Source organism: Arvicanthis niloticus, chromosome 10, assembly GCF_011762505.2.
Source record: "Arvicanthis niloticus isolate mArvNil1 chromosome 10, mArvNil1.pat.X, whole genome shotgun sequence".
Lineage (NCBI taxonomy): Eukaryota > Metazoa > Chordata > Mammalia > Rodentia > Muridae > Arvicanthis > Arvicanthis niloticus.
Window position 1 is genome coordinate 77,000,325 of NC_047667.1, and position 27,761 is coordinate 77,028,085.

Sequence of the window (27,761 nt, forward strand, 5' to 3'; positions counted from 1 at the left end):
AAAGACTCAACAAAGCAAAAGTATTTCAGACCAATTTCCTTTAGAAAATCCATGCAAAAATATTCAATAAAATTATGCAAGCTGAATCTAAGAACACATCAATAGATTAATTCACTACAATGAATTTTTATTCAAATCAGGGATGCAGGGATGGTTCAATTTAAGAAAATCCAACAATGTACTCAACTGCATAAACAAAGTCAAGGAAATAAAAGACATGATCATTTCATTAGAGGCTGAAAAATCATTTGACAAAACTCAACATTTCTTCATGTTAAAAGTCTTGTAAAGATTAGGAATTCAAGGTCCATATCTAAACATAGTAAGAGAAATATATACCAAATCAGTACCCAACATCAAGTTAATTAGAGAGAAACTTGAAGCAATCTCTTTAAAATCAGGGAATAGACCTAGATGGTCTGCTCCTGTGGAGATACCATATCCTGAACCATTCTAGAGGAACTACTACAATAAGAGCAGAGGGTAAGAACTCTTTTTGCAAAGAGAAGAAAGTATTAAAGAATTGGTTTTTTTTTTTTTTTTGTACATATGTGAATTGAATTCGTCCTAAAATTGTTCTTATTTTCCTCATTTTATCTTCAATTCATTTTCCTACTGGAGTCATTTTGCAAAGAGAAGAAAGTATTAAAGAATTAGTTTTTTTTTTTTTGTAGCTATAACAGAGTAAAACAATTAAGACATATAAAGAAAAGGTTTCTGAGATAATTATAAAAGGTAGAATAAAATGATGCCAATTATCAGTAACAGATCAAGCCAAAATTATAGCACATATTAAAAACATTGACATTATGTAAATATAGGTGATCAAAAAAGATTGGCAAAGAGTGTGATGTAACTACATGGCAAACATAAGAAATATATAAAAAGCAATTGTGTTCAGTTTATTAAAAGAACGAATTAGATTACTTGTCACATCATAAAAAGAACAATAATTTGAACAATTGATGAAATTTTTTTTGTTTGATGTTATTTGATTCTGTTCCCTGAGAATAGGTTTCTTTAGGTAGTCCTTGAAATCCTGTATCTTGCTCTGTAGACCAGGCTAGCCTGGGACACCAGGATCCATATACCTCTGCCTCCCATGAGCTGTGATTAAAGCAGTGGATATAACAACTGACTCAACAAAGAGATTCAAACTGATGTTTATAATGAATAAAAATTTCAATAAATTATACCAGCATTGCATAAGTATTGTGTTTACATTTTCATTCAGTTGACTTTGCAAAAGAATAATTTTGGACCCTTAACTCAAAGTAAATAAAAGGAACTAATTTCAATTCAAAAACTTTCTGGTAATAACTTTGAAAGGAAGGTTCATATTCGGCAATCAGCAACCATGGGAAATTTTAGCTTTTTGAGGAAATCTAACCTACCAGACACTGAAAACTTTAACCTGAGACCACAGAGCTATGACAAGGTGCCATTTGACCCATCATTGACCAGGACTGACACAATAAACATGAACTGCTCTGATTCACATGGCCTTGATTTTCAATGCAACAACAGAGTAATTGGGAAATACATGCATAATAGTGCATGTTAACCTCTCAGAGGCCTGTGTGTTCCTTCAGCTTATGGTTTAACACTGTAGGTGCTTATGATTCCTTGTATGATGGCTATCATTGATTGTCAATGTTATGACATCAGGAAAAACTACAATCAAGAGTGTGAGGCCATACCTGGGAGATGTTTTGCTTGGTGTGTTTAGGTGAATCCACCTCTACTCTGGAACATTGAGCTAGGAAAACAAATACATTTAATCTGATCTTGTGGGAAGACACACCTTTCATCTGGGCCACACCTTCTGCTGGAAACATTTAAAAGAATGGGAAAGAAGGCATGCTTTTTATCTATGTGTCCTCAGCTTGCTATCATGTTCATAATTGAACTTTGTTTAAAGATTAACTCTTTAGTATTCCAGTGTATACATTCACCTTTTTGGACTCACCAATGACTCTGCTTTTGACTTCCTACTTACAACCAGTGATTGTTATATTACCTGGACACCTGTTTATATATCATGTCAAGAGAAACTCTTTCTATATAAGTAGATACATTTCATAAGTGTTATTACTTTAGAGAATCTTAAAAAGTATGGATTTTTGGTGTCAGCCTCAGAATATTGATCTGAAAGATGTAGCCATATTGTTTTGGGCAGGATTGTGGAAGAGTTTTGAAACTTTGGGCTAGAAAAGCTGCATAACTTTTGAGATCTCAATGAGTTATCCTGTAGGTGCTTGGAGTCTAAGAATGTTAAGAACAGTATAGACAATGGAGGCCAAGCTTGTTAAGTTTCAGAGAGGAATACAAACTTTATCAGGCTTTTTGAGTGACAAATTTGTGTTGTCTGATTAGTGTGGCTGAAGAATCAACTATGACTAATAAGTGTGAGGAGCCGAAAGAAGGTGGCTATCATCCTTGCAGCCATCCTGAGCCACATACCCTGATAAGAGATTTGATTATATTAGCCTACAACAGCTGAGAACACTCTGATACCATCTTGCTTTAGATACCCAGAATTTTCCCTTGGGTGTGTGAGACTTAAAGGTATGTGACTTAAGGGTGTGTCTTAGAGATCAGATTTAGAGACAAGGCCTAAGGGCATGACTAAAAGGCATGACCTAATGTGGTGGCTTAGAAGTGAGACAAGGCAAGAATTGCCTCTTTCCATCTACAAACAAATTACTGTCCAGAAAAAGACACACTTGCAGAATAGTCTACTGATTATATTTGCCTAGACAGAGTAATCAGTCCTTAATAATTCTGCATCACTAATGTCTGTCAGATAATTCTGGGCCAGAAGGCTGAAGATTTGATGCTTCAACATTCTGTAGTATAGGGGCTGTCCAGGTGTTCAGTGGTCTCTATAAATTGCCTAAGTTTTAGAAGCTATGCTTTGTGCTTCCCGTAATTTCAGTTAACTCAGTCATTCTAGATTTCTGACAGGGTTGAAGACCTATAGTCTCATAGCCAATCCTGGCTATTTACTTTGAGAGAAAAGATCTGAGTGGAAGGTTTTCAGCTGACATTTATTCTAAGCCAAGGAAAAAGCCAGGTTCAAAACTAAGTGTTTTAGTTAGAAGAGATGACAGAGGTTCTGGTTAGTCAACAAAATGATGGACTTTGTATTAGGATTATCTTGTACCTTACTGGTACAAATAGGAATAGTTATGCTCTAATTGTATTTTGAGAGAAAAGTGTTATTTTAACAGGAAGGGTGATATGTAGGAGGAGCTAAGGGGGAAGGAGTACCGAGAGGAAGAGATGGAGTAACGAGAGGAGAAGGTGAGAGGAGAAGCAAGGTGATGAGAGAGAGAAAGAGAAAAGGAAGGGTCATGGAGGCAGATGTCCATGTGTCTCCACCAGTCAAAGACAGTTTATATATCTAGGTTGGGTATTGGGTTACACTTCTGGTTGAGCATTACCAAACATATAAAGCCTTTGATTAACACTTAAAAAATTGTATAAAAGGAAAAGGGGACATGGGATAGGGGTTTTCTAGGGAGGGGAACTGGGGAAAAAGGATGGCATCTGAAATGTAAATAGAATATAATATTAAAAAAGGAAAAAAAATGAAGTGAGACATATAAAAGGCGAGAGGCAGACAGAAGAGTTCAGTACAACTTGGAGTACAACTTGGAGGAAGAACTTGGAATCAGTAGTAGGCACTTGAGACTTGGAAAGAGTACAACTTGGAGTTAGTTATTAGACATTAGCAGTACAATTTGGAACTAGGAATTATGTTAGAGAATACAACTTGGAGTACAACTTGGAACTAGGAATTAGGTTAGAGAGTACAACTTAGAGAACAACTTGGAGTAGGAATTAGGCATTGAGGAAGAAGAATCATTAGTTATTAGGCACTTAGCACTTGGAAGAAGTAACTTGGAAATTGGAGGAACTAGGGAATAGGAACTAGGGACTAGGAACTCAAGACTTGGGACTTGGAGAGAAGAAGAGAGACTGAAGAATAAACAGGATTGAATCACACTCTGTCTGGTCTCCATTCCTAGAGCCCATCCTCACTCTCCCTTGCTGAAACCCAACCCACAGACTGGAGCAGCTTGGGGCAGTATGGGCTAACAAGGTAGTCCCCAAGGCTTTTGGCAATATGGGTTCAAACAGTGACAGAATGGTCTGAGACATTTTGGCCCCCAAATGTGGGCCACAGCAGCTCGGTCCTCAACAAATAAAAAACTAGCATCTTGGAGAAGAAATGTTCTGGAAAGTATTACTTCAAACTCAAAACACAAAATCTCTCTTCCAGAGGTGGGTCAGAGTGTAGATTATGTTGACCACTGAATTGGTAGTGTGTGATTTACCTACCCAGTACTTATTTTGAAGACATTAAAGGATCATGTAGGGCATTTGAGGCTTGGCAACTTGTGGCAGGTTTGGAATCCCTGAAGGGAGCTCATGTGCGACTGCTGGTGAAAGTGCAACACAGCTGTAGCAAGAGATGTCAGAATTTGAATAATGCCAGTAACATGGGATGACCACCAAGAACCCCAGCATCAGTGGAGTGGAATTAGCTGCTGTATAGAAGGTATAGGTTGGTATGTATGCTGCAGATGGAAGAGCCAGAAAAATGACCCAAGCATGTTAGAGGCATCCAGAAGATATTGAGTGAATCCCAGATAACTGTGCATAATGTTACTTACACATGGTGGAGGCTGATGTTGCTTTGTTTATATGGTGACTCACTAAGTAAAAAAACTTTTAGCTTAACTTTGATTTTTAAAGGAGCCCAACAGTGAGAGACTTTGAACATTAAATGATTTTTGATATTTAAAGACACTGGACTTTTAATATATTTGGACTTGTAAAGACTGTGGAATGTTAAAAGTTACATTTTTTTTATAATGTGATATAAATATTAGCATGACATCTTAGGGATAAATGAACAGGAACACCATTTTTAATTGGAGAGGGATGCTTTTGTGTGTCAAGGCATGTCAGTTATTTTAGCTAGACTTGTGTCAACTTTACCCAAGCTAGATTAACCTAAAGGAAGGAACCTACATTGAGAAAATGCTTCCAAAAGATTAGGCTGTCCACAAGCGTGAAAGGCATTTTTAAAGTCTTGATGTATGTGGGGTAGTCATGTCCATTAGAGGTCATACAATCCCTGGGCTTGTGGTCCTGCCTTATACAGGAAAGGAGTCTGAACAAGCCAGTAAGCAGCTTTGCTCCGTATCCTATGAGTTATAGCCCTCATTGCTATTGAAGATGAATGGTTATATGTGATTGAGAGTGAAATACACCCTTTTCTCCTCATGTTGTTTTTGGTCATTTTATTTCATCAAAGCAGTATCAAACTTAACTAACAGAGCTTGGTTTTCAACCTGACACACCTGAGAAAAATCACTTGGACTGAGGTATTACCTCTGTTAATTGGCACATGAGTATGTTAATATGACATGGTTGTGGTTGATACAGAAGACAAACACAGTGGATTGTTTCCAGAAAATATAAAAAGGTTGAGGTTAACCTGCTCTACACTATGAGATCCTGTCAGGAACTGGTTTAACCAAGAATGTATTTGACTTTATTTGATTTTGATTTTTAGCATTGTCTCTTGTAAATAATGATACACAATTTGGCACAGTACTTTAGACTATGAGGAAATAATGGATGAAATACTAAGGTACTGTGCAAAAGGGTGGATATAAGAGAGACATAATTGATTTTTATATCCATAGGACCTTTACCAGCCTGCATGTACATAAAATGTGGTGGCAGGTACCTCACCACCACTCATGATGGAGAAATCCACTCAATTGGATTTCTGCAAGTTGAAGACCTCAAGACAGAGATGGTACTCAGGAAATAGTTAGTAACAAGTACTATCAATATAGTAATTGAGAGCACACAGTATTAAATAGAGTACAAAACTGGGGAGCTGTTTAGAAATACAGTTTAGATATTTTGTAAGTGTTTAATACCAATAAAACTGGACAAATTACTCTTAAGTACATATCTATGGTAAAGGGTAACATAAAATATATGCACATAAAAATATATGCACAGAAACTAAACTGTGTTACTATGTTTACTATCAGAAAATCAGAATCAGACTAGCCACTGTATTTTCTGACTTTCATCATGCCTGCCAAACAAGAAACATCCAAGCCTGCTGAACAAGAAACAATGAAGTCAGATCACTTATTCCCTATACTTATGCCTATCCTCTGGGCCATGCCTAATAGCCCTGAAATAGAATCAGGCTCTCTCTTTCACTCCATTTTCTGTCCACTGCTCTGCTGGATTCTACCAGTCAAGATTAACAATTAGCATCCAGGCCCATCTACCAAGGCATGACAAGGCCCAGCAAACATTCAAGACCTGCTATACCAAAAACAACTGAACTTGTCTATGGCTGCTCATAGGAGGCCTACTGCACAGTGAACATCTAGACTTAGGACTGTCTTCCCTATAACTGATATATAAGAAACATCCAGGGACAATTAGATGGCTTAAGGCCTAATAAAAACATAAACAAGAAGCACAAGAACCAAGAATTTGTGACACACTCAGAGCAAAAGTATCTCAACACAGCAATCCCTGGATAGTATAACACAAGCAAATACAAAAAAAAAAAAAAAAAAAAAAAAAAGACCTTAAATCACGTCCTATAATGATGATAGATGTGTTTATATTAGAAATTAATAAATCTCTCAAAGCAATACAGAAACTATAATCAAAGAAGTAGAGGCCTTTAAAGAGAAAACTAATAAACACCTTCAAAAACACAGGAAAATAAAATTACATAGGAGAATAAAATGAATAAAACTGTTCAAGACATGAAAATAGAAATGGACTCAATAAAGAAAACACAATTTGAGTGAATCCAGGAATTGTAAAATGTAGAAAAAAAAACAGAAAAATAATACATAAACATTGTCAATAGACTACAAGAGTTTGAATATAGAATCTGAAGTGTTTAAGATACAGTAGAAGAAACAGACACATAAATCAAAAAAAACTTTAAATCTAAAGAAGGTCTGAAACAAAATTTTCAGAGGACTTAAAGAAGGACATAAATAACTCACTTAAAGAAGTACAGGATAAGACAGGTAAAAAGCTCCTAAGCCAAAACATCCAGGAAATCCAGGACACAATGAGAAGACCAAACCTAAGGATAATATGTATAAATGAGGGTGAAGATTCCCAACTTAAAGGGCCAGTAAATATTTTCAACAAAGTTTAGAGGAAATCTTCCCTAACTTAAAGAAAGAGATGTCCATGAATATACAAAAAGTCCACAGAACTCCAAATAGAATAAACCAGAAAATAAATACCTCCCACCACATAATAATCAAAACATCAAATGTACAAAAAAAAGAAAAAAAAGAAAAAATACTAAAAGCACTAAAGGAAGATGGTAAAGTAACATATAAAGGCAGACCTATAAGAAGTACACCAGACTTCTCACCAGAGAGTATAAAAGCCAGAAGATCCTGGATTGATATCATACAGACCCTAAGAGAACACAAATGCCAGACAAATATACCCAGCAAAATTCTCAATCACTGCAGATGGAGAAACCAAGATATTCTTTGACAAAACCAAATTTACACAATATCTTCCCCAAAATCCAGCACTTTAAAAGATAATTGATGGAAAACTCCAACACAAGGTGGAAACTACAACCTAGAAAAAGTAATGAAATAATCTTCCACCATCCCAAAAGAAGATAGTTACAGAACCATAATTCCACCTCTAACAACAAAAATAACAGGAAGTAACAATCATTTTTCCTTAATATCTCTTAACATCAATGAACTCAATTCTCCAATAAAAAGACATAGACTATCAGACTGGATACATAAACAGGAACCAAAATTTTGCTGAATATAGAAAATATACCTCAGTGACAAAGACAGACACTAATTCAGAATAAAAAGATGGAAAACAATTTTCCAAGTAAATGGTCCCAAGAAACAATCTGGAGTAGCAATTCTAATATCAAATAAAATCTACTTTCAAGCTAAAGTAATCAAAAAAGATAAGGAAGGACATTTCATACTCATCAAACAAAAAATCTACCAAAATGAACTCTCAATTCTGAATATCTATGCTCCAAATGCAAGGGCACCCACATACACAAAAGAAACTTTACTAAAGCTCAAAGAGTACATTGCACCTCTCAAAATAATAGTGAGGGATTTCAACACCCCACTCTCAGCAATGGACAGATCATGGAAACAAAAACTAGATAGAGACACAATGAAATTAACAGAAGTTATGACCCAAATGGATTTACCAGATATCTATAGAGCATTTCAGTCTAAAACAAAAGAATATACCTGTTTCTCAGCATCTCATGGTACCTTCTCCAAAAAAGACCATATAATTAATTGGTCACAAAATAGGCCTCAACAAATAAAAAAAATTGACATAATTCCTTACATCCTATCAGGTCACCACAGACTAAGACTGATCTTTAATAATGACAAAAACAATGGAAAGCCCACATATATGTGGAAACTTAACAATGCTCTTCTCAATGATGACCTCGTAAAGAAAGAAAGAAAGAAAGAAAGAAAGAAAGAAAGAAAGAAAGAAAGAAATTAAAGACTTTTTAGAATTTAATGAAAATGAGGACACATCATACCAAAACTTGTGGGGCTCCATGAATATAGTACTCACAAGAAAACTCATAGCTCTAAGTGCCTACAAAAGAAACTAGAGAGAGCCTACACTAGCAACTTGACAGCACACCTGAATGCTCTAGAACAAAAAAAGCAAATAAACCCAAGAAAAGTAGATGACAGGTAATAATCAAACTCAGGGCTGAAATCAACCAACTTGAAACAGAAAGAACAATACAAAATATCAAAAAAAAAAAAAAAAAACCAGGAACTTGTTCTTTGAGAATATCAAGAACATAGATAAACACTTAGCCATACTAACCAGATGGCACGGAGACCATATCCAAATTAATAAAATCAGAACTGAAATGGGATATATAACAACAAATCTAAGGAAATTAAAAAAAGCAGATCCTGTTACAAAGATCTATATTCAACAAAACTGAAAATCTGGATGATATGGACAATTTTGTAGACAGATACCAGGTACCAAAATTAATTCAGAAGCAAATAAATCAACTAAACAGTCCCACAACCCCTAAAGAAGTAACAGCATTCATTAACAGTCTCTTTACCAAAAAAAGCCGAGTACCAAATCATTTTAGTGCAGAATTCTATCAGACCTTCAATAAAGACCTAATACTAATTCTCTTCAAACTATTCCACAAAATACAAATAGAAGGAACACTACCCAATTTGTTCTATGAAGCTACAATCATGCTCATACCTAAACCTCACAAAGACCCAACAAAAAAAGAGAACTTCAGACCAATCTCCCTTATGAATATTGATGTAAAAATACTCAATAGAAATCTTACAAACCGAATCGAAGAATATCAAAACAATCACCCATCATGATCAAGTAGGCTTTATAGCAGGAATTAAGGAATGGTTCAATATTTGGAAATCTATCAATGTTATCCAGTACATAAACAAACTCAAAGAAAAACACCCACATGATCATCTCACTAGATCCTGAGAAAGCACTTGATAAAATTCAACATCCCTTCATGTTAAAAGTCTTGGAAAGAGCAGGAATTCAAGGCCCATATCTAAACATAGTAAAAGCAATATATAGCAAACAAGTAGCCAACATCAAACTAAATGGAGAGAAACTTGAAGCAGTCCCACTAAGATCAGAGACTAGACAAGGCTTCTCACTCTCACCCTACATAGTCAATATAGTACTGGAAGTCCTAGTCAGAGCAATTAGACAACAAAGGAAGCCAAAGGGATACAGATAGGAAAGGAAGAAGTCAAAATTTCACTATTTCAAGATGATATAGTATACTTAAGTGACCCTACAACTTCAACCAGAGACCTCCTAAACCTGATAAACAACTTCTGCAAGGTGGCTGGATATAAAATCAACTCAAACAAATCAGTAGGCCTCCATTATTCAAAGGATAAACAGGCTGAGAAAGAAATAAGGGAAATGACATACTTCACAATAGTCACGAATAACATAAAATATTTTGGTGTGAATCTAACCAAGCAAGTAAAAAGTCTGTATGACAAGAACTTCAATCTCTGGAGAAAAAAAATCAAAGAAGATCTCAGATGGAAAGATCTCAATTGCTTGTGGATTGACAGGATTAACTTAGTAAAAATGGGCACTTTGTCAAAAGCAATCTACTGATTCAATGCAATCTCCATCAAAATTCCAAATCAATTTTTCATAAAGATAGAAAGAACAATTTGCAAGTCCATTTGGAATAATAAAAAACCCCAGGATATCAAGAACTATTCCCAACAATAAAAGAACTTCTGGGGGAATCACTATCCCTGACATAAAGATGTAATACAGAGCAACAGTGATTTAAAAAAAAAAAAAAAACTGCATGGTATTGGTACAGAGACAGGCAGGAAGATCAATGGAATAAAATTGAAGATCCAGAAATGAACCCACACACCTATGGTCACTTGATCTTTGAAAAAGGAGCTAAAACCAACCAGTGGATAAAAGACAGCACTTTCAACAAATGGTGCTGGTTCAACTGGATGTTAGAATGTAGAAGATTGAAAATTGATCCATTCTTATCTCCTTGTACAAAGCTCATGTCTAAGTGGATAAAGGACCTTCACATAAAACCAGATACACTGAAATTAATAGAAGAGAAGCTGGGGAAGACCCTCAAATATCTAAGCACAGGGAGAAAGTTCCTGAACAGAAAAACAATGGCTTATGCTCTAAGATCAAGAATTGACAAATGAGACCTCATAAAATTGCAAATCTTCTGTAAGGCAACGGGCATTGTCAATAGGACAAAACTGCAACCAAGAGATTGGGAAAAGATCTTTACCAATCCTACATCTGATAGAGGGTTAATAGCCAATATATACAAAGAACTCAAGAAATTAGACTCCAGACAACCAAAGAATCCTATTAAAACATGCAGTACAGAGCTAAACAAAGAATTATCAACTGAAGAAACTCTAATGACTGAGAAGCACCTAAAGAAATGTTCAGCATCCTTATTCATCAGGGAAATGCAAATCAAAACAACCCTTAGCTTCCTCTTCACACCAGTCATGATGACTAAAATAAAAAAAAAAAAAAACTCTGGTGATATTAGATGCTGGTGAGGATGTGGAGAAAGGAGAATACTCCTCCATTGTTGGTGGGATTGTAAACTAATACAACCACTCTGGAAATCAGTTTGGCAGTTCATCAGAAAACTGGACGTAGCATTACCTGAGGACCCAGCTGTACCACTCCTTGGTATATACTCAGAAGATTCTCCAACATGTAACAAAGACATGTGCCCCACTATGTTCATAGCAGCCTTATTTATAATAGCTAGAAGCTTGAATGAACCCAGATATCCTTCAATAGAAGAATGGATACAAAAAATGTGGTACATTTACACAATGGAATATTACTCAGCTATTAAAAACAATGAATTCAAAAAATTCTTACGTAAATGGATGAAACTAGAAAATATCATCCTGAGTGAGTTAACCCAATCACAAAAGAACACACATGGTATTCACTCACTGATAACTGGATATTAACCCAGAAGCTTGAAATACCCAAGATTCAACTCACAGACCACATGAAGCTCATGAAGAAAGAAGACCAAGTGTGGGTGCTTCAGTCCTTAAAGGGAGTAACAGAATACTTAAGGAACAAATATGGAGACAAAGTGTGGGACAGTAAGTGAAGGAGGGGCCATCTGATGACCATTTCACTGGGTACCCATCCCATATGAAGTCACCAAAGGAAGACACTGATGTGGATGTCAGGGAGTGCATGCTGACAGGAGCCTGATATAGCTGTCTCCTTAAAGTTCTACCAGAGTCTGACGTATATAGAGGCAGATACTCACAGCTAACCATTGAACTGATCAAGAGGTTCCCAATGGAGGAGTTATAGAGAAGACTGAAGAAGCTGAAAGGGTCTGAAACTGCATGAGGTGAGCAACAATACCAACCAACCAGAGCTCTCCAGGAACTAAATCACCAGCCTGGGAGTCATAGGGATGGACCCATGGCTCCAGGTGTATATGTAGGGGAGGATGGCCTTTTGAGGCATAGGTGGGAGAGGAGATCCTTGGCCCATGAAGGCCAGACTGTGAGTGTGGGGGAATTCGAGGGTGGAGAGGTAGGATTGGGTGGTAAGTGGTGGCACATCCTCATAGAAGCAGGAGGAGGGAGGATGGGATAACAGGTTCCTGGGGGTGTAGTGGGTAAGGGGATAACATCTGAAATGTAAATAAAATATCCAACTAAAAAAAGGTAAACAAAACAAGTGGAGAAAAAAAAGTCATTGGTCTGTAATATCTTACAATATTAATGATAACTATACACCAATAAAAAGACACAGGCAAAAAAAAAAACTAATTTGAAAATAGGACCCATTATTCTGCTGCATACTAGAAACATATATTAACAAAAAATATGTTAGTGCAGAATAAACAACTGACAAATTTTTCCAAGCAAACATACCCAATAAGCAACTCAATCAGGCACTGTAATATATAATAAAATAGACTTTCACCAAAAAATAATCAAAGGAAAAATCCATGAAGACGACATCTGAAAATAATGGCCTTTACTCAAGTACCCACAGTCATTACATTCTCCCAACCCAAAATACCAAGGAATATTTGGTTCTAATGCCCATTGTTACCATACTTTCAAAGAAGAACTAATATCAATTTTCCTCAAACTAGTCTACAAAGTAGAAACAGAAGGAACATTGGAAGCTCATTCTATGAGCCACAGCTAACCTGCTATCTAATCCACAGTGAAATTCAACTAAGAAAAAGTATTTCAGACCAATCTCTCTTATGAACATTGATGACTGTGGCAGGGCACCAGATGTTGGGTTGGGAAGTCCTCCACACTGGCCACAGGATGGTGGGTCTCAATAGATAAGAGAAGGTCTTTATCCAAAGGCTGGAAACATGGCGGCAGGCACCAGAAGACAAGTGGAGTCCCAAGAGTTCAAAAGTTTATTGTTCATGGTGAATGTGGATGGGTCTGGATGTGTGCCCCCCACCCCCCTTAAAAGTCAGGGGGAGCTGGCTTAAATAGGGAGGGGGAACGAGGAGGGACTTAATTGAGCTATGACCCTAGCCTTTAGATAACTCATGAATACGGAAAACTTGAGGCTGAAGCCTGTTAGTCACGCCCTCTACCTGTACCTGTAGATGGTGACACAAAACCTCTCTGGAAAAAGCTGCTGAGTCAACCTGTCTGCAAGGGGCAGGTTAATGAAGGATGTGAACTGCATGGAGGTGTTTGGAATCAACAAGGGGCATGGGGAGATCCATGCCATATCTCACAGGACATGCATCTCACAGGCCATGGTCCTGTTGGGTTTCTGGCTATCTCAGACCCAGGGCTCTGCAGGGGAGACTTAAACCATCAATTGATGGCCCCACTGTAATGGCCCTCTCCTATCGACTATACTCACACCTCCTATTGACTCTCTTGACACTTATTGACTCTTATTGACTCTCCTGTTGACTCTATTACAAGGAAATCTTGGGTATTTATAAGCACAAGCAGGAGAACACAGGTGAAGACATTTTACCACATGCACCATGCAGCTGGGGTCACTAAACAGCAAAACAAGCTATGTGGGATAAACAAGATATTTATCAGAGTATGCTTCAGCTGTTGTAGGCTGTTGAAAAACAAGTCTCTCATCAGGGTATATGGCTCCAGATGGCTGCAAAGATGATAGCTGCATTCTAGCCACTTTTTGCTAAAAGTCAGCTCCCAACAACCACCGATGACATTTTATTAAATAACATAACTCCAAAACGAATTCAATAAACACATTGAAACATCATGCACATTGATTAAGTGGGCAAGATATTTTTATGTAATCTGTATCTATTGTTGGGTGTGGTTTCTTTAATTTCTTTATCAGCACATTGATTGCTTGTATAATGGAGTAGAAATTATATGTATTGTATTTGTATTGAAAAACCTTTTTTACTGAAGGTGTTTATAAGCTGTAAGTATTCTCTGATAAAACTCTGTCATCCCTTAAGTATACTATCGTATCATCTGCAGATAGCCATACTTATTTATTTCCAATTTGTATCCCTTTGATCTCTTTTAGTTTTCTTATTGCTCTAGCTAAAACATCACATACTATTTTGCAAACATAGGGAGAAAGTGGAAAGCTTTGTCTTGACCCTGATTTTAGTTGAATTGTTTAAGGTTCATTCTTTTTAACGCAATGTTGGCTATTGGCTTGCAACATATAGTTTTTTTATTGGATATTTTATCTATCTACATTTCAAATGTTTTCCCCTTTCATAGTTTTCTTTCTGGAAATCTTCTATCTCATCTCCCCTCCCCCTAAAGCTATGATGTTCCTTCCATTCCTACCCACCAAGTCCTGCCTCGCTGCTCTGTCATATCCCTAAACTGGGGCTTGTTTATGTATACAGGCTGTATGCTGCCTGCTATGGGTATAGAAACAGAGTGGATGATCAATGTAAACAAATCAAAGAACCTGAAATAAGCCTGCACAGTAGTGGACAATTGATTTTTAAAAAGAAAGAAGCCAATTACATACAATGGGAAAAAAGAGAGCATCTTCTTTAAATTCTTTAAATTCTTTTAATTGTGCTAATCTAACAGGACATCTGAATGTGATGAATTAAATAGAATGATATTTATCACCCTGTACAAAAACTCTATTCTAAATGGATCAAAGATCTCAATATAAAATTAAATATGCTAAATCTAATAGAAGAAAAATTATGGGATATCCTTGAATGCAGTTATACAGGACACAACTTCTTAATAGACAACCAATGACTAAGTAGCAAAATTCTACCAATCACAAATGCGACCTCATGAAACTGAAATGAATCCTTCTGTAGGGTAAAGAACAATGGCAATAGGACAAAACAAGAGCCAACAGATTTGGAAAAGATCTTCCCTAAATGTACATCCAATAGAAGGCTAATATCCAAATTACATAAAGAACTAAAGAAATTTTACTTCAACAGACCTAATAACCCAATTAAAATACAGAACTAAATAAATTCTCAACAGAGAACTCTCAAATAGCCAAAAAGCACTTAAAGAAATGTCCAGCAACATTAGTCATCAGGGAAGTGCAACTAAGAGTCTTTGGTATTCCATTTTGTACCAATCAGAACAGTTAAGATAGAACACTCAGGAGATATTACATACTGCCACACATATGGACCAAGGGAAGACTCCTTCATTAATGGTGGGGTTGCAAACTTGTACAAACACTTTGGATATCATTTCAGTGGTTTATCAGAAAACTAGAAATAGTTTTACTTGAAAACACAGTTATACTGCAGGTCATACAAGCAAATGATGCTTCACCATTACTCATAATAGTCAGAAACTGGGAACGACTCTGATGTCACTCAACTAAAGAGTGGATACAGAAAATGTGATTAATTTCTGCAAGGAAATAGCATTTTGCTATTGTTTTAAAAAGAATAACATCATAAATTTTGCAAGCATAGCTCAAATTTATGAGATACACTGAAAGCAATGCTAAGAGGAAAGATCATAACACTGTCTTCTTTAAAAAAAATAGATACATCACTAGCAAATTAAAAGTACACATGAGCTCCTGTATCTGAGGCCTGGTGCAGACCCGCACCCTGTCCACTCCTGTGTGGACACTGGGCCCCTCCTGAGACATCATAGAGGGTCCACTGAACTCAGAGTGGTAGGAAAGAAGACCCAAACACTGCCCTATGCCCATAGCTGGGTGCAGGGAGCACTCAGATTCTAGCAGAAACCCAAACCCTGCCCTTGAGGTGTGGGGATCCCCTTCAGCCCCTCTCTTGGATCTGATGCCTGGTGCAGACCCACGTCTGGTTCGCTCCTGTGTAGACACCAGACTCCTTCTGAGACAACCTAGAGGGTCCACATAACGCAGAGTGATAGAGGGTCCACTGAACCCAGAGTGGCAGAGGTATCACTGAACCCAGAGTGGCAGAGGAACAACAGAACTCAGAGCAACAGACAACATATCTGGAGACATCCTAGAGAAACCACTGCACTTGGAGCAGTGGACACCTTATCCTGAGACATCCTAGAGGAGACACTGCACTCAGAGCAGTAGGCACCTGATCTTGAGACATCCTACAGGAGTCACTGCACCCAGAATAGCAGACACTTAGCTGGTCTACTACCTTAGAGGCACTATATCCTGAGGCATCCTAGAGGTGCAACTGTACTGAGAGCAGCTAGAGGAGATCACAGAGATATCTGGACCCCAAGGAGATCAGACACAAGCAAGATAACTGGAAAGGCAGGCTTCAGTCAGAGACAGTGAGTACAGGCAGCATTAGAGATTACCAGATGGGAAAAGGCAAGCACAAGAATGTAAGCAACAGAATCTAAAGTTACATGGCATCATCAGAACCTAGTTCCCCCATCATAGCAAACCCTGAACACCGCATTGCACCGGAAAAACAGGATTCAGAATTAAAATCACTTCTCATGACGATGATAGAGGACTTTAAGAAGGACATAAATAACACTCCCAAAGAATTTAAGGAGAACACTGGTAGACAGACAGAAGCCCTTAAAGAGGAAACACAAAAAAATCCTTTAATGAATTGAAAGAAGACACAAACAAACAAGTGAAGGAATTAAACAAAACCATCCAAGATATAAAAATGGAAGTAGAAACAATAAAGAAATCACAAAGGTAGACTACCATGGAGATAGAAAACCAAAAAAAAAAAAGATCAGGAGTCATAGATACAAGTATCAAAAACAAAATCAACAAAATACAAGAGATAAAAGAGAGACTCTCATGTGCAGCAGATACCATTGAAAACATTGACACAACTGTCAAAGAAAATGCAAAATACAAAAAGCTCCTAACCCAAACATACAGGAAATCCAGGACACAATGAGAAGGCCAAACCTAAGGATAATAGGAATAAATGAGGGGGAAGACTCCCAACTTAAGGACCAGTAAATATCTTCATCAAAATTATAGAGGAAAACTTCCCTAACCTAATGAAAGAGATGTCCATAAATATACAAGAAGCCTACAGAACTCCAAATAGTTTAGACCAGAAAAGAAATACTTCCTGCCACATAATAATCAAAACATCAATTGTACTAAACTGAAAAAAAAATTTTAAAGTAAGGGAAAAAAGGTAAAGTAACATGTAAAGGCAGACCTATAAGAATTACACCAGACTTCTCACCAGAGACTATAAAAGCCAGAAGATCCTGGACTGATATCATACAGACCCTAAGAGAACACAAATGCCAGCCCAGACTACTATACCCAGCAAAACTCTCAATCAATATTGATGGAGAAACCAAAATATTCCATGACAAAACCAAATTTACACAATATCTTAGACATATCCAGCACTTCAAAGGATAATTGGTGGAAAACTCCAGCACAAGGAGGGAAACTACAACCTAGAAAAAGCAAGAAGGTAATCTTCCAACAACCCTAAAAGAAGGTAGCTATACAAACATAACTCCACCACCAATAACAAAAATAACAGGAAACAACATTCATTTTTCCTTAATATCTCTTAACATCAATGGACTCAATTCTTCAATAAAAAGACATAGACTATCAGACTGGATACATAAACAGGACCCAACATTTTGCTGCATACAGGAAACACCCCTTTGAGTTCTACCTATGAGTAAAAGGTTGGAAAATAATCTTCCAAGCAAATCGTCCCTATTAACAAGCAGGAGTAGCAATTCTAATATCAAATAAAATCGTTTTTCAACCAGAAGCAATCAAAAATGATAAAGAAGGACACTTCATATTCATCAAAGGAAAAATGTGCCAAGAGGAACTCGAAATTCTCAACATCTATGCCCCAAATGCAAGGGTACCCACATACATAAAAGAAACTTTACTAAAGCTTCAAGCATACATTGCACCCTACACAATAATAGTGGGAGATTTCAACACCCCACTCTCAGCTGTGGACAGGTCATGGAAAAAGAAACTAAACCAAGACACAATGAAACTTGTTAGGCACCATAAGAACCTCGCCCCAAGATGGCAATGGCCACCCAAGGGCCAAGTGATAAACAAGTTCTTATTAGGTGTGAAGGCTGTGCTTCAAGGTGGCCTGATCTTACGCAAGCGTCACGAGCCTATGGAGAGATCATACGAGGCATGAGTTCATGGGCTCCTGGCAGGGTTTATAAGCTGTGCCCAGGAAGGGATCATGGGCTTACCATCTTGACTACCAACTGCTAAGCATCCTGAGTAAACTGTTGTGAGAAGGAACTGGTTGTTCCCTGTCTTAATTCCTGCTGGTCAGGGTTGGCGTGGCACAGAAACTAACAGAAGTTACGAACCAATTGGACTTAACTGACATCTGTAGAACATTTCATCCTAAAACAAAAGAATATACCTTCTTCTCAGCACCTCATGGTACCTTCTCCAAAATAGACCATATAATTGGTCACAAAACAGGCCTCAACAGATATAAAAAGTTTGAAATAATCTCTTGTACCTTATCAGACCACCAAGGACTAAGACTCATCTTTGACATGGACAAAAACAACAGAAAGCCCACATACACTTGGAAACTGAACAATGCTCTACTCAATGATAACTTGGTCAAGGAAGAAATAAAGAAAGAAATTAAAGACTTTTTAGAATTAAATGAAAATGAGGACACATCATATCAAAACTTGTGGGTCTCACTGAAAGCAGTACTAAGAGGAAAAATCATAGCTCTAAGTGCTCACAAAAAGAAAATGGAAAGAGCATACATTAATAACTTGACAGCAAACCTGAAAGCTTAAGAAAGAAAAGAAGCTAATATACCTAAGAGGAGTAGACAGCAGGAAATAATCAAACTCAGGGCTGAAATCAACCAAGTTGAAACAAAAAGAACTATACAAAATATCAACAAAACCAGGAGCTGGTTCTTTGAGAAAATCAACAAGATAGACAAACCCTTAGCCAGACTAACCAGAGGGCACAGTGACAGTACTCAAATTAATAAAATCAGAACTGTAAAGGGAGACATAACAACAGAAACAGAGGAAATTAAAAAAATCATCAGATCCTACTACAAAGGCCTATACTCAACAAAATTGGAAAATCTGGAGGAAATGGACAATTTTCTAGACAGATACCAGGTACCAAAGTTAAAGGAGGAGCAGATAAACCATCTAAACAGTCATATAACTCCTAAAGAAATAAGAACACTCATTAAAAATCTCCCCTCCAAAAAATGCCTGGGGCCAGATGGTTTCAGTGCAGAATTCTTTCAGACCTTCAAGGAAGACCTAATACCAATACTCTTCAAGCTATTCCATGGAATAGAAACAGAAGGGACACTACCCAATTCATTCTATGAAGCTAACATTACGCTCATACCTAAACCAGAGAAAGACCCAACAAAGAAAGAGAACTACAGACCAATCTCTCTTATGAATATTGATGCAAAAATACTCAATAAAATTCTCGCAAACCGAATCCAACAACATATCAAAACAATTATCCATCAAGATCAAGTAGGCTTTATCCCAGGAATGCAAGTATCATTCAATATTCGGAAATCCATCAATGTAATCCACTACATAAATAAACTCAAAGAAAAAAACCACATGGTCATCTCACTAGACGCTGACAAAGCATTTGACAAAATTCAACATCCCTTCATGTTAAAAGTCTTGGAAAGATCAGGAATTCAAGGCCCATACCTAACCATAGTAAAAGCAATATACAGCAAGCCAGTAGACAACATCAAACTAAATGGAGAGAAACTTGAAGCAATCCCACTAAGATCAGGGACTAGACAAGGCTGCCCACTCTCAACCATTCCTATTTAATATAGTACTGGAAGTCCTAGCTAGAGTGATTAGACAACAAAGGAAGCCAAAGGGATACAGATAGGAAAGGAAGAAGTCAAAATTTCACTATTTGTGGATGATATGATAGTATACTTAAGTGACCCTAAAACTTCCACCAGAGAACTCGTAATCCTGATAAACAACTTTAGCAAAGTGGCTGGATATAAAATCGATTCAAACAAATCAGTAGCCTTCCTCTATTCAAAGGATAAACAGGCTGAGAAAGAAATTAGGGAAATGACACCCTTCACAATAGCCACAAATAAAATAAAATATCTTGGAGTGAATCTAACCAAGCAAGTGAAAGATCTGTATGACAAGAACTCAAGTCTCTGAAGAAAGAACTAGAAGATGATCTCAGGAGATGGAAAGATCTCCTATGCTCCTGGATTGGCAGGATTAACTTAGTAAAAATGGCTATCCTGCCAAAAGCAATCTACAGATTCAGTGCAAAACCCATCAAAATTCCAAATCAATTCTTCATAGAGATAGAAAGAGCAATTTACAAATCCATTTGGAATAACAAAAAACCTAGGATAGCTAGAACTATTCTCAAGAATAAAAGAACTTCTGGGGGAATCACCATTCCGGACCTCAAACTGTACTACAGAGCAGTAGTGATAAAAACTGCATGGTATTGGTACAGAGACAGACAGGATGATCAATGGAATAGAATTGAAGACCCAGAAATGAATTCACACACCTATGGTCACTTGATCTTTGACAAGGGAGCTAAATCCATCCAGTGGAAAAGGGACAGCATTTTCAAAAAATGGTGCTGGCTCAACTGAAGGTCAACATGTAGAAGAATGCAAATTAATCCATTCTTATCCCCTTGTACAAAGCTCAACTCCAAGTGGATAAAGGACCTTCACATAAAGCCAGATACACTGAAACTAATAAAAGAGAAGTTGGGGAACACCCTTGAATACCTAGGCACAGGGGAAAAGTTCCTGAACAAAACACCAATGGCTTATGCTCTAAGATCAAGAATCGACAAATGGGACCTCATCAAATTGGAAAACTTCTGTAAGGCAAAGGACACTGTCAACAAGACAAATTGGCAACCAACAGATTGGGAAAAGATCATTATCAACCCTAGTTCCAATAGAGGGCTAATATCGAATATATACAAAAAAATCAAGAAATTAGACACCAAACAACAAAATAACCCCATTAAAAATGGGGTATAGAGCTAAACAAAGAATTCTCAACAGAGGAAACACGTATGGCCAAGAAGCACCTTAAGAAATGTTCAACATCCTTAGTCATCATGGAAATGCAAATCAAAACAACACTGAGATACCACCTGACACCAGTCAGAATGGCTAAGATCAAAAATTCAGGTGGTAATAGATGCTGGCGAGGACATGAAGAAAGAGGAAGACTCCTCCACTGTTAGTAGGGTTGCAAGCTGGTACAACCACTCTGGAAATCAGTCTGGAGGTTCCTCAGAAAATTGGACATAGCACTACCTGAGGACCCAGCTATACCACTCCTGGGCATATACCCTGAAAATGCCCCAACATATAACAAAGACATATGCTCCACTATGTTCATAGCAGCCTTATTTATAATAGCCAGAAGCTGGGAAGAACCCAGATGCCCTTCAACAAAGGAATGGATACAAAAAATATGGTACATTTACACAATGGATTACTCAGCTATAAAAAACAATGAATTTGAGAAATTCTTAGGTAAATGGATGGAACTAGAAAATATCATCCTGAGTGAGGTAACCCAATCACAAAAGAACACACATGGTATTTACTCACTGATAAGCAGAGATTAGCCCAAAAGTTTGAAACAACAAAGATTCAACTACCAGATGACATGAAGCTCATGAAGAAGAAAGAACAAGTGAGGATGCCTAGGTCTTTCTTAGAAGGAGTAACTAAATACCCAAGAGAGCAAATGTGGAGTCAAAGTGTGGGACAGAATCTGAAGGAGAGGTTGTATGGGGACCATTCCACCTGGGTATTCATTCCATGGGCAGTCACCAAAAATAGACCCTGATATGGATGTCAGGAAAGGAAAGTTGACAGCAGACTGATAAGGCTTCTCCTTAGAGGTCCCCCAGATTCTGACTTACCCAGAGGCAGATACTCAAAGCTAACCATTAATGTGATTAAAGGTTCCCAATAGAGAAGTTAGAGAGTAAACTGAAGGAGCCTAAAGGGTTGGTGGGCCCATGAGGAGAGCAACAATATCAACCAGCCAGAGCTCCCCAGGGTCTAAACCACAAGCCTAGGAGCACATATGGAGAGACACATGACTCCAGCTGTATATGTATGGGAGGATGGCCTTGTTGGGCATAGGTGGGAGACTAGATATTTGGTACCTTGAAGGCTGAACACTGGGGGGGGGGAGGAATCTGAGGGTGGGGAGGGGGAATGGTGGGTAGGTGGGTAAACACCTTCATAGAAGCAGGAGGAGGTGGGATGGGATAAGTGGTTCCTGGGTGGTGGGGGAAATGCGGTAAGGGGATAAACTTTGAAATGTAAATATTATATCCAATAAAAGAGGGGGAAAAAAAGAAAAGTGGTTAGAACCAATATCCCTAACAAAATGTCAGCCCTCTTAAAAAATATCTTGATACTAAAATTTGTTTTGAGAATTGTATATTGCAAAATGATCAGCCTTGGTGTATCGACTCATCAAGCAAGCTGGACAGACCTGCTCAAACCTCTGAGGTCCGGGAATTCCATCTGGAGGCAGTGAAGACACAGCATCAGAGGCTTATCAATTTGCTCTTCCACCCACTCCTCTTCTAATATCTCAATGCCCATAATCAGCTTGAAGAAGCTATTGAAGAGTCAGCACCCCTATTTCCTGGACTAAGGTGGTAAATGTTGGGCTGTCATTTTAGGGAAAAGTAGTGGTTTTGTGGGAATAAAGAGGAGTAGCTAGAATTTATTGCACAGCCAAAACCTATTAGTAGAAATCTGTATAATTATTATCAAGATGAAGATATAAATTCTTAAACAGCACCAACTTACTTTGATTACAAATTTTAAAGTTTTCATTGGTATGAGTTTCTTATTGATATAAAAGTCAGAAGAATATTTTTACTCTCATAGGCATTGTACCAGTATAACACATTTAGGAATACAAGGCTTAGACCCAGTCCTTCTTTAACTTTTTTAACTGATTTGAGATGGTCAGCCTGTGAGTTAAGGGACTATAGCAAATTCATGGCTTGTAGTTTATTGTTAGGGTGTTTTCTATGTTTTCTTTAGAATTAGCTGAGTGGAGTTAACAGACAACAGTCCAGATCACGTTACATGGATAGTTGGTTTTCAAAACATCAGAAATCCACAGAACTGATGTTACAAACATTTCTGTATTAATTTTCATTTTGATTAGAGACCTGTCTGCTCCTGACACCTTCCTGCATTGAATTCTAAGAAAAAATTGACCATCTTTGGAGTTATTCCAGTTGTGGTAAGACAGCCACTAGACAAGAATTGCCTCTTTCCTTCTACAGACAAATTACTGTCCAGAAAAGGACACACTTGCAGAATAGTCGACTGATTATATCTGCCTAGACCGAGTAATCAGTCCTTAATAATTCTGCATCACAAATGTCTGTCAGATGATCCTGGGCCAGAAGGCAGAAGAACAGATGCTCCAACATTTTGTAGTAAAGGGAGTGTCCAGGTATTCAGAGGTCTCTATAAATTGGCTAAGTTTTAGAAGCTATGCTTTGTGCTTCCCACAATTATAGTTAACTCAGTCATTCTTGATTTCTGACAGGGTTGAAAACTTATAGCCTCATAGCCAATCCTGGCTATTTACCTTGAAAGAAAAGATTTGAGTGGATGGTCTTCAGTTGACATTCATTCTAAAGCCAACGAAAAAGCCAGGTAAAGAACTAAGTGTTTTAGTTAGGATAGAATAGGATAGGATAGGATGACAGAAGTTCTGGGTAGTCAACAAAATGATGGACTGGGTATTAGGACTATCTTGTACCTCATGGGTACAAATTGGCATAATTATGGTCTAATTGTATTTTGAGAGAAAAGTTTCATTTTAACAGGAAGGGTGATATGTAGGAGGAGCTAAGGTGGGAGGAGTATTGAGAGGAAGAGAAGGAGTAAGAAGAGTAGGAGAAGAAGGAGAGTAGAAGCTAGGTGATGAAAGAGAGAAAGAGGGGAGAGACAGGCAGGCAGATGTTCATGTATCTCCACCAGTCAAAGATAGTTGATATATCTCAGTTGGGTAGTGTGTTACACCTCTGATTGAGCAATATCAAACTTATAAAGCCTTTGATTAACATTGTTAAAAAATGTATAAGTGCAAAAAGGAAAAGGGGGCATGGGATAGGGGTTTCCTAAGGGGGTGGTGAATGCGGAAAGGGGATGGCATCTGAAGTATAAATAAAGTATCCAATAAAAAATAAAAAAAACAAACAACAAAAAGAAAATATGAATAAAAAATGTTATGTAGAAAAAAAAAGAAATAGCATTTTGCTATTGTTTTAAAAAGAAGGACATCATGAATATTGCAGGCAAGTGAATGGAACTAAAAACTATTATCCTGGAAGATCTCTCCTAGACTGAGAAGGGCATGTATTGTTTGTACTCACTAATAAGTGGATATTAGCCATAAAGTAACAAAGCACATGATACACTCCACAGTACAAAATTTAAACAAAAAGAAAAATTCAAGTGCAGATTCTTGAATCTTACATAGAGGAAGAAATAGATACTCATAGGAGCCAGAGGGAGCAATATAAATTGGTGAAAGGGGGCATGGGGAGAAAAATTGGTGGGGCAGAATCAGCTGTGCAGAGAGACAGGTGAGAGGTCTAGCATTACAAACTAGTGGAAGGAATTCTGAACCCGCTTACAAAGGGGTGGGGATAAAATCTATTAAGACCAAAATATCTGCTGGGATTGTCGATGCTCCCCAGAATCAATGGTTGTGAATGCAGACATGATGCCTAACAATGCATACATGAACCAGAAGAGGTTATCTCCACTAGCCAGGGAGTTCTCCTAGTAGAGTGTTAAGGTCAACAACCCATCAGCAAAATATTCGAACTCATGTTGGATGCTGACTTTTAGCAGAAATTGGCTAGAAAGCAGCTATCATCTTTGCAGCCATCTGGAGCCATATACCCTGATGAGAGACTTGTTTTTCAACAGCCTACAACAGCTGAAGCACACTCTGATAAATATCTTGTTTATCTCACATAGCTTGTTTTGCTGTTTAGTGACCCCAGCTGCATGGTGCATGTGGTAAAATGTCTTCACCTGTGTTCTCCTGCTTGTGCTTATAAATACCCAAGATTTCCTTGTAATAGTTTCAATAGGAGTCAATATGAGTCAATAGAAGGAACAATAAAGGAGTTACCAGACTTTACTACAAACTCTGGTTTATGTCCATTCTTCTCATCTCTTGCCCCTCCAACTCTACTCTCTCGCTTGACCAGAGCACTTAGCCCCAAGTGTGGGGCAGAATGGTCTGCAACATAGTGGCCCCCAACTGAGGGACAGAACAGTAAAAGTGGGCTGATACATACTAAAGTTTGTCCTGTCTTGCTGGGGGCCACCCCCCCCCCCCCGGCTTGGAGGTGAGAGGGGAGAGATGCAGCTTCTTCTTCTTCTTCTTTCTTCTCCTCCTCCCACCAGTTCTTCTTGAGGCAGCCCCTAATGCTACTGTAGCTGATTTGCAGTCAGCAATCCTGTGGCCTGAAACTGGCACTTGCACCCCAACCTTAAGACCAGCAAGGAGTTAAGTAAATAAATAGCCTTGTACTACCCTAAAAACTTCTTCTGAGGATAAGAGACTGCAGGCTAGGGTGATTAACACCTGCAGCCTAAGATAGAGGATTAGGCAATGTGGACTTTGGTCTATCTCAGCAGGAACTACTGGTTCACAGGAAGAAAAGACACTTAGAAAAGTTGCTATAGAGTTTATTAAGTGTAAAAAATAACCTATGAAAGTGATCTGAGGGGAAATGAAGAAAAGTCCTAAGTGAGAAAAAGGAAAACGTCTTTTCTATTTGGGAAAAGTAAAATTTCTTATTCTATCTCTATTTTTTCTTCTATTCTAACTCTATTCTAACTAACCTAATTCACTATTCGAACTGACTGACTATTCCAACTAACTCTATTCTAACTAACTAACTAACTAACTAACTGACTTCTTTGTCTTTGTCTTCAGTATTTATACACCATTCAGAGTACATGATCACATGTTACAAAGTTCATCACAAGTTCACACCAAAATTTGGATGATAAATTGAAACAGAAGTTTACAACACAGAATGTTTACATGATTACCCATTAGGAGAAATTATCTAGCTAGACATTCATCACCTGTCTAACTCCACAGGTTCGCAGAAAGTTTGAAACTATAACTTAAGAAATTAATGATGTTTTGTATAGATAAACCCAGGCAATATTTTCTCTTTTGTCCTGGTAAGCAGGAGAAGGTCTAGGGGCAATTAACTGATAACACTGGGAGACTGGCAGAGTTCTCTTTGCAGTTTCGACTATGCCTGAGTGACTTAATAGCAGTCCCGATATAAAAGAGCTTAATCATTGATATAATTTTAGGAATTCTTATAGGATCATCATTAAGACTTAAGAAGTCATTATTTGTCTATATAGTATCCCTATAAGACAGTACATTTTTGTGGATCTGTAGAGATCTGCTACAAAATGGTGTGCTATTGTTTAGTGATAGTTGCATATGTCTAATAAAAATAATAATGGGGAAAGCATATTAATAGCAGGAATCTTTCCTAAAATCACGTCCACTACAGCCTTGCTAATGGGGCACAACCATAGTAGATTATATAATAATCTGAGGCAAGCATTTCAGGATGATCATCTGCCAATTATTAGCTTGTCCCATTATGGCTCCTGACACTGTCTAAACTCTATGTAGAAACAAAAATGAAGCAGAGAATGATGTACTGGACAACCAGTAAGTGCCCCAAATTGAGACTCATCCCACGACCAAGAACTAGTCCCCAATAGTGGGAATGATACTTTGTTATTCTTACAGGCAGAAGTTTAGAAGTGTCCTCTGAGAGTCTATTTGCACCAGCTGACTAAAACAGATGCAGACTCCAACAGCCAAACATTGGATAGAGGTCAGCAACTCTTACAGAAAAGTTAGTAGAAAGGTTAAAGGCCACCAGGGATATACAAACTCCATAGCAATACCAAAGAAGTTGACTAACCTTCGTAATTGGCAGTAGTCAGAAACTGAGCAACTACAGATAGCAGACATGGGCTAGAATGAGGCCTCCATAACCTAGGGTTGCATTTTCTGACTGCTATGGCAAAGGAAGTTCCTAATCTCACAGAGACTTTATGTGCAGCATGGAAGAATATCCAGGCAGGGCACAACTTTTCAGAGAAGAAGGGGAGCAGGGATGGGAGGAGGGACACTATGAAGGGGGACTGGGAAGGACACATATTTTGGGATGAAAATAAATTACTGAAGTAATTTTTAAATCTACAGATATAAATAATACAGCCAACATCATGCCAATTGAAGACAACTTAATGCAAAGGCCTTCATCCTAAAAAATGTGATACTGATGTTTATTTTACCACTACCTATTCAATATTGTATTCTACATTCTACCTTTTGCAAGAAGCAAAAGAAGAAAATGAAAGTGATACTTATAATGAAAAAATAAGTCAAGGTATTCCTATTTCAGAAGGCATCTTGCTCTCTTTCTCTATCTATCTATCTATCAATCTATCTATCTATCAATCTATCTATCTATCTATTTCTAGTAAAAACCTTCCAGAAATGATAGATAAATTCAAAACTGTGGTTTTAACATTTTGCAAA